This window comes from Pipistrellus kuhlii, unplaced genomic scaffold, assembly GCF_014108245.1.
Source record: "Pipistrellus kuhlii isolate mPipKuh1 unplaced genomic scaffold, mPipKuh1.p scaffold_m20_p_13, whole genome shotgun sequence".
Lineage (NCBI taxonomy): Eukaryota > Metazoa > Chordata > Mammalia > Chiroptera > Vespertilionidae > Pipistrellus > Pipistrellus kuhlii.
In genome coordinates, this window is record NW_023425438.1 from 10,020,497 (window position 1) to 10,035,750 (window position 15,254).

Here is a 15,254-nt window from a genome sequence, read left to right on the forward strand (position 1 = left end):
AGCTGACAGTCTTATGGGTGCTCCCTTGTAAGTAATAAACTGTTTTTCTCTTGCTGCTTTTAATATTCTCTCTTTGTCTTTTGCTCTTGGCATTTTAATTAGTGTCTTGCTATGTTCCTCTTTGGATTCCTCTTGTTTGGAGTTCTGTGCACCTGCTGGACTTGTAAGTCCATTTCTTTCACCAGGTAGGGGAAGTTTTCAGTCATTATTTCTTCAAATAGGTTTTCAGTATCTTTCTCTCTTCCTGCACCCCCATAATTCGGGTATTGGTATGGTTGAAGTTGTCCCAGAGGCTCCTTACATTATCTTCATATTTTTTAAATTCTTTTTTCTTTTTCTTTTCCAGTTGGGTGTTTTTTGCTTCTTTATATTTCAAATCTTTGACTTGATTCTTACGATCCTCTAGTCTGCTGTTGGATCTCTGTATATTATTCTTTATTTCAGTCAGTGTATGTTTAATTTCTAGTTGGTACTTTTTCATATCCTTGAGGGTCCCACTAAATTTATGGGTGGTTTCTAGAAAATTCTTGAAAAACCTTATAACTATGATTTTTAACTTTATATCCTCCTTTTCTGTCATTTGTGACCCATTTGTCTACGCATTTTGGCTGCTTCCCTGTTTTGATAGAGAGTCTTTGTGTGCTAGGTGTTGTATAGGACCTAGTGGCTCAGCCTTCCCAGTTACCTGAGGTGGACACTCTTGGTGCACCCCTTTGTGGGCTGGGTGCACAGTCTTGTTGTAGTTAAGCCTTGATTGTTGTTGGAATCACTGGGAGGAAATGACCTATGTATATGCTGGGAGAACTTCTGTGCTGAAGACACCCTTATGAGACAAGACTTGCTTCAGTGGGGCTTTGGTACTCACTGAGTCTGCCCCCTGAGTGTGTCCCTTATGGATCTGAGGAGTTGTAATCTGGATGGTCCTACTCTGACCCCTGGATACACTGGCTCTTGGATCTCCAAAGGGGTGCTAATTTAGCCTCTGCCTGAGGCCACCCAGCAGGAACTATGGAGAGATCTGCAGAGTCCTCTTATTTGTTTGGATTTTGGAGATGCCCAGATGAGGCCCAGGTATGAAGCAGTGCAAACTGCTTCGGGGCCTTGGGCCTTCTTTTGGATGTTCTGGGTCTCACTGACTCAGCTGCAGTTTATTAGGTAAGTTTAGAATTCATATGCAAAAACCTCTGCACTCAGCTTGGATGGGGTAGAGTCTCAAGGTGGGGCAACCAGCAGTGGCTTAGTGGGGTGGGATCTCAGGACAGAGCAAACAGCTATGGCTTCCCATCAGCCTTGCCCAAAGAGGCCCCCTGGGTCTCAGTGTTCTGCTGTAATTGCAAGCACCTCTGAGAGAAAGCTGCCCTTGAGTTTCGCCCACTACCTGACAGTCCAGTTTCTCCCCATTTGAGTCTGGGTCCCCAGAGTCTCGCCTGGAACTGGAGTTCAGAGAGGTCAGGAGCTTTTGTCTCCCTCCCGATTGAGAAAGCCAGCCGTGTTCTCAGTTGCCAGCTCTTTCTGCATGTGGGCCTCCATACCGCGGCCTTCCACAGCTCCTGAGAGTCTCTGTGCTTTTCTCTTTCTCATAGAATTTTCACTCAGCCAGCCTTTCTTGTGGTTCTGGATGATGTCTGTTTTGTCTTTGTTTGTAGTTTTGAAATTGTTGTGGTGTTTACCTATGCCGCCATCTTGGTTTCTCCCACAGCAGGAAATTAAAAAATTTTTTTTGCCTGTCTCCTTCTTATCCTTTATTATTCTTACCTGGAATTACCTCCCAAATGAGCTTCTTATCTTTGAATCCTTGTCAGAGTCTGTTTCTGAGACAAACTAAACAAGGTTTGATTTGGGAAGTGAGTGATTACTAGTCTGCTTATTAGATATGAAAGATTTTTTTTTTAAAGAGAATTATTTTGAACAAGATCTAAAACATTTTAATCTAACTATTTTAATTTGTCTTATAATCACATCCACGTTACATTTAATTTTGTTAGTTTAATTTCATAACAAAGGAAATATTTAAGGCCAAAAATCTAAAGTAAAAGTGCAAGGTACAAATATGAAAATCTTTGTATCTTATCTATTTTTCTTCTACCAAAGGTTTTGGCTAATTATCTAAATGAATTAAGAAGGACACAGGGGTATTTTGGTAGAAATTAAGTTAACATGAAATTTAGTTGAAGCAAAATTATAGATTATTTTCTAATTCATTCCAACTTGCTCATTTTTTTTTTTTTTTAAACCAAGACTTGCTTATTTATAATCAGAGACCAGGATTAGCCTTTCCTAACATTAACTGTAAGGATAAATAATTTCCCCAAAGATTTTTCTGTGATTTTTGTTAAATCAAGTTCTTTTTGTGATCTTAAGGACATTGGAATATGGAGTTCATAAATTGAATAAACTTTAAATTTAGTGCATTGCAAGTTCTTTTATATCTTTTTTGAATTAGAAATATTGGTTTTTATATGTTATTTTTTTAAAGGTGTGGGAAATTAATATTCACTTTAGGCATGTTATCAGTTTCCTTTGTTTTCCCAATACAGTTATGATTTATGTGCCTGATTAGATTTATTGATCAGATTTCTGAGATAGACCATAGATGAATTTAAGCAAGTTTATAGTTCTATTTATAGAGCCACCCTAGATTATCATGTACAAATATTTTCCCACAGGAAAAAAACAGCATTTAAAGATTCTGAAGTAATATCTTGACCCTCTCTAATTTTTTAAGCAAAATTACCAGAGAGTGTATGCAGAGTGTTTTCCCCAATGTAGTTGCCTTGTGGTTCCTTTAGATTCTGCCATGTTCTTTTGAATATAAGGCAGGACATTTCTTGATCTTTGAGGTTGTATTTGTCTGTTAGAAATGGTCAAATGTCACTTGCGTGATTAGATTGGATAATATGGTTTAGGGGAAAATATATTAGTTATAGAGGAGTGAGTTTGCCTTTCTCCTGAGACATATTAAACTGCTCTAAAGTGGAAATTCCCCCCAATCTCCAATGGTGGTATATTGGAATTAACATATAGTCTGTTTAAGTAAATATTCATTTCTAAATACAAGTTATGTTACTTCAAAAAACTATACTTTTTTAGGTATATTACATCCAAATAAAACTACCTGATTTATTACTGAAGTCAAGGCTTTTGGCATTTCAGATACCTCAGTGTGATAGATTGAAAATCTAGTGTAAGAACAAGTATGATTTAAAAAATATGTCAAGAAAGCCGGCCCATTTCCTGAACAATAAATACTTTTCTGTAAGGAATGTTAAACATAGTGATTAAAAATCAGGGATAGCTTTTTAAAGCCTTTACTGGAAGCCGACTTCTTGTGTTAAATGTGGACAATCTCATGATAACTTGATGTAAAACAAGCTTGAAAAATTATCTTTTTTAAAGCTTACATATTTTTCATCACCAGTAGGCCACTTGCAATTCCTTTGTCCAAAATATTAAAATACAACTTGGCCTTTTTAACATTTAGAAATGACTTTTGCCTCTTATTCATGTTAAGTACTTGTACTGGGACAATGTACAATATTTCTGAATGTTTGTTAATGCTATCTCTTATAAGATTAGTCAGTTCCTGGAAGTTCTTGGTACAGGTTTTATCATTTTAAAATTTTCAATTACAAATATCTCCATAATTGCTAAAGGTAACTTTATAATTTCTGGTTCTCATCATTGTTTTTGTGTTAGGAAAAATATTGTACCTCTCAGTACCTGACTTGCAATTTTGCTGTTTTAAAAATTGTCACATTTATTATCTTAACAAAAGTAATTTTTAACTAAATGTTTACATTATCGAATGGGGATAGCTCAACTAATTGTTAGTACTACACAGGCTGAAATTTACTTGTGTTTTGCATAGAGTCTTTGATTGAATATCTAAAGCATATCAGTTTCCACTCAGATATTTATAGGAAAGTTAATAGGTTCAAAATTGTTTGATTTTGCCCTCTGGCTCAGTTGGATCATCATCCTGTGCCCCGAAAGGTCATCCCATAGATTCCCAGTCAGGGCACATGTCTAGGTTGCTGGTTTTATCCCCAGTGGGGTGCATACTGTTCAATTTTTCACTCTCATATCCATGTTTGTCATTCCTCCCTCTCCCTTCCGTCTCTCAAATCAATAAAAAAAAAACCAAAAAAACCCCACAACCCAATCTTTAGGTGAGGATTCTAAAATTTGTTTGATTGTAATTTATTAAGTGTAATGTAGAGATTTTGCATTAAGTTATTTTTTAATTCCACATTTGTTTATGCTTATTTTTTAAATGGAGATTTAAATAATTTGTTAAATAATAGAAATGTAGGTAATTATGTAATATTTAAATCAATACTAGTTTATTACTTAAAAGGAACTTTGGGTCAGTGCATGGTAATAGCTTTTATATGGTACAACTACATTTCCTTTGTCTATTCTTAAAATTTTACCTCTTGAAGTGAAGAGGTAATAATTTTAGTTTTTTGTTACTGAAATTACTCTTGCTATAACATAGCTTAGAGAAATACATTTTAGGAGAAATTTTATAGTAATTTCAATATTACATGGGTAACAACAACTCTCTGGTTAAAATCTTTTAGCTTTCCTTGTTAGTTTCTACATGGTTATTTTTCGCTCCCTCTAGTGAAACTAGACATTTGGAAGTGGAATTATGTTCACTGAGTTTTAGTATTTCTGCTTACGATGCATAGTACTGTGATAAGGCATATACATTACTCTCCTCTCTTATAAGAGACCTTACAGCACTTAATATTCTTAAAGAATAAACCTTTTCCAAGTGCTGTACTTATTTACAGATCCACCTAAAACACCCTCAAGAAAATAACAGATTGTGTAGCAAAATAAAGATACTGAGTTTTTGAGCATGGATTTTGTCATGTTCAAAGAAATGTATTTTCAAAGGAAGATAATGAGGTTTATAAAAGAAGAATATAAGAGAATTGTTTTATTTTAATTTAAAAATCAATTGAAGACAAATTGGTTATTCCTAGGAAGAAGATAATGTATGTTTTCATTATATTCTATGTTTTTAAGAACTAAAGCAGTAAATGCCAAGATTTATCTGGTTTCCTATCCACTTTTAGTTCATTGACACCTTCCCTCTTCTAGTTAGTTATTGATACAGGTAATTATATAATGGTATTAATGGTTTAATTCTATAAGCTTATCATCTCCTGACATTTAAAATGACAATTCCTCTAAAATAAAAGATACTGATATAAAGAGAAGAGACCCAGACCTGTACCCATTTTCCTTTCCTCTTTGTTGTATTCCCCCCACCCCCAATATTAAAAACAACAAGGGCCCATTTTGTAGTCTCAAGCAGGCTGCTTGTGCCCGGGAGAAACTTCTTCAAGGTCACTCTGAACCTGTGGCTTCTGGCTGAGGGCAGTCTTCATTCCTTGGTAGCCTTACCCATGGCTTTTTTATTTTTTATGGAATTTTAAATCAGGAGATTTAATATCACACACCAACTCCATGTTTGCCTGCAGGGATGGTATTGGGCATGTTCTCCCTTGTAGTGGTGTCCCAGGATGCTTTATGCCACCCCCCTGAAACACCAATTCTTCACTCCCCTAAAATAGCCAGCCACCTTTTTGCCCTTCTTTCATCTCCTTTTCTGTTTCTCCATCCTCCTTCGATGAAAGAAATCAGGGTGAATAAGACCTGTAAGTATGCAATTACTGTATTTCTTAACGAGCACTTAAAATGTTAGCATTATCTTCTAACAAAGCAGTCCAATTGTTAATCATGTGGCTTTAGTTCAATGTCCTTCTGAATGCCAGTGTCAATTTAGGTAGCCTTTAAGTGTATCGAATATAAGGAAAAGGGTGAAGGGAAGAAATGACTATAATGGTAATGGGTTTCTTTGCTTATAATAAGTAATGTTTTAATCTTTTTGCCAAATAAAAAATATTTTAAAAGGGAAAATCATTTTATGTAAATGTTTATAAACATGTATGTAAATATGTTGTTTACATTACCTTCAAAAATCATTAATAAAAATGGATTTTTAGTTTTTTCTGGAATGGGGTTCCTTTGTGTATAGGAGGACAAATGGATCTTAAACAACACTTACAATCTGAGTTTCTTTATCACATGATCTTAGAAGGGATAAATGTTTTTCTGTTTTATAGTCATTTAAATGTTTTTTTTTTCCTTTTGTTTAAGTAAGAATGTTATTGATTTCTTTTTTTGTTGAGGTATAATTGATGTATAACAATGGTTTCAGGTAGAAAACAAAATGATTAGATATTTGTATATATTGTGAAATGATCACTACAATAAGTCTAGTTAACATCTATCACTGCATATAGTTAGAATTTTTTTTCATGTGATGAGGATTTTTAAAATTTACTCTCAGCAGTTTTCAAATATGCAATACAGTATTATTATCCGTAGCCACCATGCTATACATTACATCCCCATGGCTTACTTTATAACTGGAAGCTTATACCACATCTTTATACATTTATCTATTAATAGACACTTAGATTGTTTTTGTATATTGGCGATTATAAATAATGCTGTAGTGAACATGGTGAAAATATCTTTTAAAATTAGTGTTTTCATCTCCTTTGTATAAATGGCCAAAATGTGTTCATACTGTTTTCCATAGTGGCTACATCAATTTTCATTCCCACCAACAATGCATAAGGGTTCCCTTTTCTCCACATCCTCTCTAACACTTGATATTTCTTGTCTTTTTTATAATAGCTACTCCAACAGGTGAGAGGTGATAATCTCATTTTGGTTTTGATTTGCATTCCCCTGATGAGTGAGGTGGAGCATTTCTTTGTGTACCTGTTGGCCACCTGTATGTTTTCTTTGAAAAAATATTCAAATCTGCCCATTTTTCAGATTATCTTTCCTTTGAGTTGTATGAGTTGTTTTTAAAAAAAAAAATGTATTTTATTGATTTTTTACAGAGAGGAAGGGAGAGGGAGAGAGAATTCGAAATACCAATGAGAAAGAAACATCCATCAGCTGCCTTCTGCACACCCGCTACTGGGGATGTGCCTGCAACCAAGGTACATGCCCTTGACAGGAATCGAACCTGGGACCCTTGAGTCCACAGGCCAATGCTCTATCCACTGAGCCAAACCGGTTAGGGCTGTATGAGTTTTTTGTGTTTTTTATATTAGCTCCTTAGCAGTTGTATGGTTTGTAAGTATTTTCTCCCTTTCATTAGGTTGCCTTTTCATTTTGTTGATGACTTCATTTGCTGCACAGAAGCTTTTTAATTTGATGTAGTCCCACTTGTTTATTTACAGATTATTTATTTTTGTTACTTTTGCTTTTATAGTAAGATCCAAAAAGTCATCACCAAGACTGATGTCAAGGAGCTAACCACCTGTGTTTTCTTTTTGGAGTTTATGGTTTTACTCTTACAGTCAAGTCATTAATCCATTTTGAATTAATTTTTGTGTAGGATAGTGGTCCACTTTCATGTCTTTGTTGGTTTCTGTGCAGTAGATGAATTGACCACCTCGCCCAGTCTTGAAGGAATGGTTTGAACCTTATCTTTCTGCCTTGCTCTAGCTCTGGTTTCTCTCAAATCTTTGTGATTGTCCAAGCAACCTGTTCTATTTTAAGTTTGAGGATGTGTCAAGACCTGTCAGTGTCCCAAAGGGGAGGATCTCAGTCAGCACCTGCATTAATTCAGGCTGATTGAAGGGCAGATACATTTTAAAGTATGCAAATGTATACAGTCCAGCGGGACTGCAACTGTAAGCGCTGCTGGCCACCAGAGCCAGGGACTGGCAAAAATCGGGCCAGCACAAAACACTCGTTTTTGGGAAATAATGGCTAACTAGCAAGGGAGGGTGCAAAGATGGCATCCCTTGGCCGGTTTCCTGAGAGCAGTTCTGTGGCCTGTAGGTGCGGGGGACACCTCAGGCCAAAGCTCCAGGACAAGCAAACGGGCCTCTTTCTCAGGAAGGTGTATTTGTCTCCTCTCCTTGCAGTTCCCTGGGGGTGTTGGCAGCCAAGAACTGCTTCCTATTACAGTGCTGTGGCACCCAGGGACATGAGCTGGGCGGTCCACCGAAGCCAGAAGAGCACCCCTGGGTGGCAGCCTCCCCATTGGGAGATTCTGGCACTTGGGGGTGTGGCAGAGGAGAGCTGAAGGTAGTGTCCGAGGTCACCATCCTGTGTTGTATCCTATCAAGCTCCTGCCCCTTCTGGCCTGTGCTTCAAGATTAGCAAATAAAACCCTTGCACACGAAGTCTGGGCATTTCTCACTGGCTGTTTCTGCCCTGGGTGCTGGCCTTTTAAGAGTGGCTTCTTAGTTTGCCCCAGCCCTTTGGTCTCAGGATGCCAGCCCCATGGTTTTATAAGCCAGATTACCCCCCTGGGACTCCTCTCTCAGGAGGGATCTGAGACATAGCCACCACACACACAGCAAGGCACATTATAATCAAATTGCTGAAAGTCACTGATGCAAAGGAAATTTATACCAGAGGGGGTGGGGGAAATAAATACAGAGAGACAAAGATAAAAATGACACCTTATTTACCAGGAACTATGCAGGTTATAACACAATGGAAGGATGTCTTTAAAGAACAAAAGGAGAAAAAATTGTAAACACAAAGTGACCCGAAAACAGGTTTTTTAAAATAGAAGTTAAACACAGACCAAAAGTGAGATAATCCATTGTCCGTAGACCAGTACTACAAGAAAAGTAAGTTTTCTTAGCAGAAGAAATAACAGGTGGAAATTCGAATCCACACAAAGCAGAGACTGCGGGAAATGGTAAATACAAAGGATGTTTTTCTCGTTTAACCTTAAAAAATTGTTTGAAGAAAAAATAATACATTTGGTATTCATAGCATATATAAAAAGTAAAATGCAAGAAGTATTAAAGTGTGAGTAGGGAATGGGAAGTATGCATTGTAAGGTTCTTACAGTATATGTGAAGTGGTAAAATGTTATTTGAAGATAGACTGTATATCATAAATCAGCAATTACTAAGAACAACAACAAGCAGGTAGTTAGCAATAATGGAAATAATTAAAACAAACAAAAAACCCTACAGTGAACAACAACAACAAAAAAGTCAGGATAAGAGAAAAGGAACAAAGAACAGATGAGACAAATAGAAACAACTATAAAAAATGCTGTTTACATGAATAATTATATGGAAATGGTCCAAACACCACAATTAAAAGTAGATATTGTCAGATTGGATTAAAAAAGCAAGGCCCAATTTTACGTAAGCAGCAATCCAGAGAAACAGAAGTGTCTGTGTTGTTAGTCATGTAAAATAGACTTCTGATCAACAAATATTACCATGGGTGGCCAGGGACATCTCATTCCGATGGCCCTTTAATTCATCAAGAGGAAATAAGTATCTTAACTCTGCTGTACCTAATAAAGTAAAAATACAAAAATAAAAAACTGATAAAATGGGAAGGGGAAGTTGACAAATTCACAATCATAGTTGGATATTTCAGAACTTTTTCATAACGACGGCACGAGTTGAGAGAAAACGAGTAAGAGTATAGAAAATCTGAACAATGTTGTTATCCAAATAAAACTAATTGGTAGAATGTATTGTCTTTTAAGCCCATGTGGAACAATCACAGGTTCGCCATGTGCCGGGCAAGGACAGAAGCCTCAATAAAATTAAGAAGGTTGAAATTATTCAAGGCATTGTATTTTCTCTGATCCACTCTATATTAGCCACTGGAAGCGGGAAGTAAAAACGATTGCAGAAGAACCAGTCTATAAGTATTTAGACAGGCTCTTTTCAGGTTTAATTATAAAGATTTAAGTCCAAAGTCTAAAAGCAGGCTGATCCAAAAGGGAAGCCTTGAGAGCAGACAGTTACGCTTGGTCAAACTGACGGAAAAGCGCGACCCAGCTGGTTCCGTACCCACCGACTGTTCTGCTCCCACTGTGTGAACAGAGTTGGTGGTCTTTGGCAGACGGGAAACAATGAGACATAAACGTTGTTCTTAAAAGTCCTAGGGGAGAGGCACTGTCACCCCAGGGACCATGTTTTCTGAGAAGCTAAGCAGCTCACTCGGGATTGTACTCAACCAAAATCTTAGCACCAGGTGCTAAGCAACTGTACTCCAATACCTGTACGTTCTAAGTAACAGGTGCATAGAAAATAACTTCAGAAAAGAAAGAACAGATTCTCAGTCTCATTGATGTATTCAGCATGTTATTGTATTCAGCGTGTTATTGAGGGCCCACTATATGCCAAGCTTTTTTGCAGAAAGGTACGGGCTTTGGGTTCTCGAAGCACTCAGTCTGGAAGAAGAAACATAACTTGAGGGAAGAGACACTCGCCCCACAAAGAACTACACTGCACTGCATGTTGCTCACAGGCTAAGTGTTCTTTTGGGAACACTAGAGGTCACTGAAACCTACCCAGAGGCTCTGAGAGTCTGCCCTGCCCTCGGAGAGGATGTGAATAAGCTTGTGGAATGCTCTAGGGCTGACATCCTGCTGCAGAAATTCGTTAAATCAAGAAAAGGGCCAGCTCGGAGGTGCAGACCTCAGATTTGTCACATTCCCTCCATTAACTCTTAGGAATAGTCTTGGGTGAAGCCTGTGTAAATAATACCTACTACAAGTGAAAGCATGTAAATGAACTTAACCGTCCAATAAAACATGATCCCTTTAAAAATAGGGATTGAGTGCTTTATTTATTTATTTATGTTTAAATATATTTTATTGATTTTGTACAGAGAGGAAGGGAGAGAGTTAGAGTTAGAAACATCGATGAGAGAGAGTCATCGATCAGCTGCCTCTTGCACACCCCCTACTGGGGATGTGCCCGCAACCAAGGTACATGCCCTTGACCGGAATCGAACCCCGGACCCTTCAGTCCCCAAGCTGACGCTCTATCCATTGAGCCAAACCGGTCCTGGCAGGATTGAGTGCTTTAGTTCAATCATCTAGTCAGACATCTGCAGCTGAATCCTAGCTTTTGCAAAATAGGGGTGGTCATAAAGAATTATTCATAGTTAAGGAAGATAAATATATTTAAAGTGTTTAGCACAATGCTTAACATCTTTTAAATTCTCAATGTTTGCTATGTCTTAACTCATTCTTTTAAAAAATTAAATTTATTGGTGAGCCAAAACCAGTTTGGCTCAGTGGATAGAGCGTTGGCCTGTGGACTGAAGGTCCCAGGTTTGATTCTGGTCAAGGGCATGTACCTTGGTTTCGGGCACATCCCCAGTGGGGGGTGTGCAGGAGGCAGCTGATCTGTGTTTCTAACTATCTCTCTGTAAAAAAATCAATAAAATAAATAAATTTATTGGTGACATTAGTTTGCAAAACCATACAGGTTTCAAGTGTACAATTCCATAAAACATCATCTGCACACTACATTGTGTGACATCACCCCAAGCAAAGTCTCTTTCTGTTCCCATTCCCTTCCCTTTACTCCCACATAGCTCCAGCCTCCTTTCCTCTGTGTTATGTGTGTGTGTGTGTGTGTGTGTGTGTTTTGCTAATCCCTTTACCTTCTTTCATCCAGTCCTCCTTTTCTCCTCCCCCTGACAGCTGTCAGTCTATTTCATGCATCTATGCCTCTGCTAAACAGCCATTCTTGAAAGGAAGGAAAGACACAGGGAAGAAGGGAGAAATAGAGGAAGGGAAGGAAGGACAGATGGAGGAAGGGACAGAAGTAAAGAAAAATAGAATGAGCCGAAACAGGTTTGGCTCAATGGATAGAGCGTTGGCTTGGGGACTGAAAGGTCCCGGGTTCGATTTCTGTCAAGGGCATGTACCTTGGTTGCGGGCACATCCCCAGTAGGGGGTGTGCAAGAGGCAACTGATCGATGACTCTCTCTCATCGATGTTTCTAACTCTCTATCTCTCTCCCTTCCTCTCTGTACAAAATCAATAAAATATATTAAAAAAATATATATATATAATAGAATGAAAGAAAATATGCAGTCAGTACACTAGGTGTCAGTATTGTGCTTCAAATAGTGTGTACACAAAGTGCCTACTCTAATTTAGAGACTGTCCAAGTTGAACTGGTTGGAACTAGAAAGATACTTAAGCAGATCTGGGGAATTCAGAGCTAAAAGATGGATAGGACAATGTAATACCTTAGGCCACTATGCACCAATTATCTTTCAAATTGGTAAGCTGTTTAAAGTTAGCTGCCTATCACATTTGGCTCCTGCTGTCTCCAGAAGCTCAGCATATCAGAAATTAAGTCTTTTTATTTTATTGTTTTGTTCATTAAATTCCACATATAAGCGAAATCATATGGTATTTGTCTTTGGTATATTTTACTTAGCATGATACTCTCCAGATCCATCCATGCTTTTACAAAAGCTATGATTTCCTTTTTAAAAAATCAGATGTAGAGAACAGACTGATGGCTGTTGGGACAGAGAAGGTGTTGGGGGGCTGGGTGGAAAAGATGAAGGGATTAAGCACCACCCTTTCCCGCTCCCCCACACTAGACAACAATATGGTAATTACCGGGGTGAGGTTGGGGGAGGTAGAAGAGGTCAAAGAAGGGATGGCAAATGGTGGCGGAAAGAGACTTGATTGGGTGGTGATCCCACAATGCAGGACGCAGATGATGACTTACGCAGTTGTATGGTCTTATTGACCAATGCCACCCCAATAAATTCAATTAAAAATTTAAAAAAAATTTTAAAGAAAAGAATGGAAACTGATAAACTATGACACATTCATGTAATTAAATATTATGCAGCTAGAAGAATTACAAAACACTTCATGTATGTTAAGGAATGACCTCCAAGATATATATTGTTTCAATGAAAAATGCAAAATAAAGAATATTGTGTATAGTAAAAATAAATTTAAGAAAAATCTCAACTTTGTCCAGGATGTTAGCATTTTTCTCATTCCTAGGCTTTAAGTCGTAGAGTCATTTTCAAGGAAGAACTGTGTTTGAATCCTGCCTATCCTACTTATTAGCCATGTAGATAATATAATACCTATTTTTCACAGGGCCACCAGAATGACATCTGGAAAATAAATAATTTTAAAAGAGCCTTGCTGAACAGGATGGTGCTCTTACGAATGACAGTAGAGATGGTGGAAGAATTCTTTGAAACAAATTGTGATGTAATTGACACATAATATTGTGTAAGTTTAAGGTGTGCAGAGAGTTGACTTGATATGCTTTATACTGCAGTATGATAACCAGCATAGTATTAGGTAACACCTCCATCCTGTTACATCATTATTTCTTTCTTTTTTTGTGTGTGTGTGTGGTGAGAATGTTTAAGATCTAGTTTCTTAGCAGCTTTGAAGTATGTAATCCAGTATTGTTGGCTATTATCACAACTACAGGCCCGATGCACAAAGATTCATGCAAGAATGGGCCTTCCTTCCCCTGGCTGCCAGCACCACCTTTGCTCTGGCTCCGAGCCGCCTTGCCACCTTTCCACCTTCCCATGCTGCCCAGAGGCCTGAAACAGCTGGGGAAGGCAGAATTCCTGAGTCATCACCATGGCAAAGACACAGGTGTCCTGCTCCACCTCTGGCTGCTTGACGCCTGCATATGCAAATTAACTCACCATCTTTGTTAATTTGCATACACACTGCTGGTGGGCATCGTGAAGATACAGTCAATTTGTATCTTTCTCTTTTATTAGTGTAGATGCTGTGCACTAGTTCTCTAGGACTTACTTAACTTCTAATTGCAAGTATGTGCCTTTGACCAAAATCTCTCCAGTTCCCTCACCCCCAGCCACTGTCAACCACCACTTTATTCTATTTCTAAGGTTGTTTTTCTCTCTCTCACATTCCACATATGAGTGACATACTGTCCCTTTGCACAGGTTTGGGTAGGGGTCGCTAAAGTGACCTGCCTGGCTTTTTTCCCACTGCCCTATGTTCTTGGCCATGTTCCCACTAGACTATGGCCCTTGTGCTCTGGCCAAGCCAATCTAGTGTTAAGTCGTCATGGATGAGAGAGTGGGAGGTGAAGTGGCAAACTACTGGGAGGACATCAAAGCTGGTATTTCCAAAATCAGACGGGACACTAGCCTGGTTGAGGCGACTTCCTCTCCATGAGTCAGGCTTCTCCTTAAACCTTGTAGATGCCCTCCCTGTACCAGGGAAGGGAGTGGTCTGTGCCCCAGCACTAAAGGAGAGGTAAAGCCCTAGTCCAGAAATGGGGAGAGGCTCTGCTCTGGCTCTCAGATTTTATTTTGTCTGCAAACTTTGGGTTTTCTTTTCTTTTTTTTTAGGAGACATTTAAATTAGCTTATAATAATCACCATCTGTTACAAGTCATTTGCTTTATATCCATAAACTCACTTAATTCTCACAACAACCCTGTAAGATACATTAGTCCCTTTTTACAGATGAGAATGTTGAGGTTTAGAAAATGAGAAAATTGCAAAGCAACACAGTAACAGCAGTGTTAGAGCCCAGATATGTTTTATTTAAGAGAAGTTAAACCTTTTGTTTCTTAATCATATTTACCTGATTCTCTACCCACCCCTACTCCCTGCTCCCTATTCCACATGCTACCAAAGGCATCCTGGCTTGGGATCAGAATTAATTGAAAGGATTTATTTTCCAAGTAAATATTGAGATGTGGTCTCTTTCTCTAATGGTCTCATTTCTAGGATGTCATTATAGTTTGCCAGCTGGGAAGAGATGCGGAGGAGCCCATAGCATCAATAAGTACACTGTGTCCTCATAAAACTGGTGCTTTAAAAGCAGCTACATTTTATTGAGAGAATTAAATAACCAAAAATTGAGGATAATTTTTGCAACTGAACAAATGGAACTGCATTAATTATCTATGAACCTTATTCTGAAGTGGTTCTAAAATTCCAAAGGAAGCAAGACGAGTGCAGGATACAATGTTCTCTGAGGCAAAGGATCTAATCTCAGGGTAGGAGGTTTCATTGGGGTCAGTTATGATACAGGATTATTTTATGATTTTTATTTTATTTTAAAAAAAATATATTTTATTGATTTTTAACAGAGAGAAAGGGAGAGATAGAGAGCTAGAAACGTTGATGAGAGAGAAACATCGAAACCCCCTACCGGGGATGTGCCCGCAACCAACGTACATGCCCTTGACCGGAATCGAACCTGGGACCTTTCAGTCTGCAGACTGACGCTCTACCACTGAGCCAAACCGGCTTCGGCTGTGATTTTTATTCTTTAAAAAATATTTGTATTGATTTCAGAGAGGAAGGGAGAGGGAGAGAGAGAAACATCAATGTTGAGAGAGAATCATTGATCTCCTGTCTCCTGCACACCCCCTACTGGGGATGGA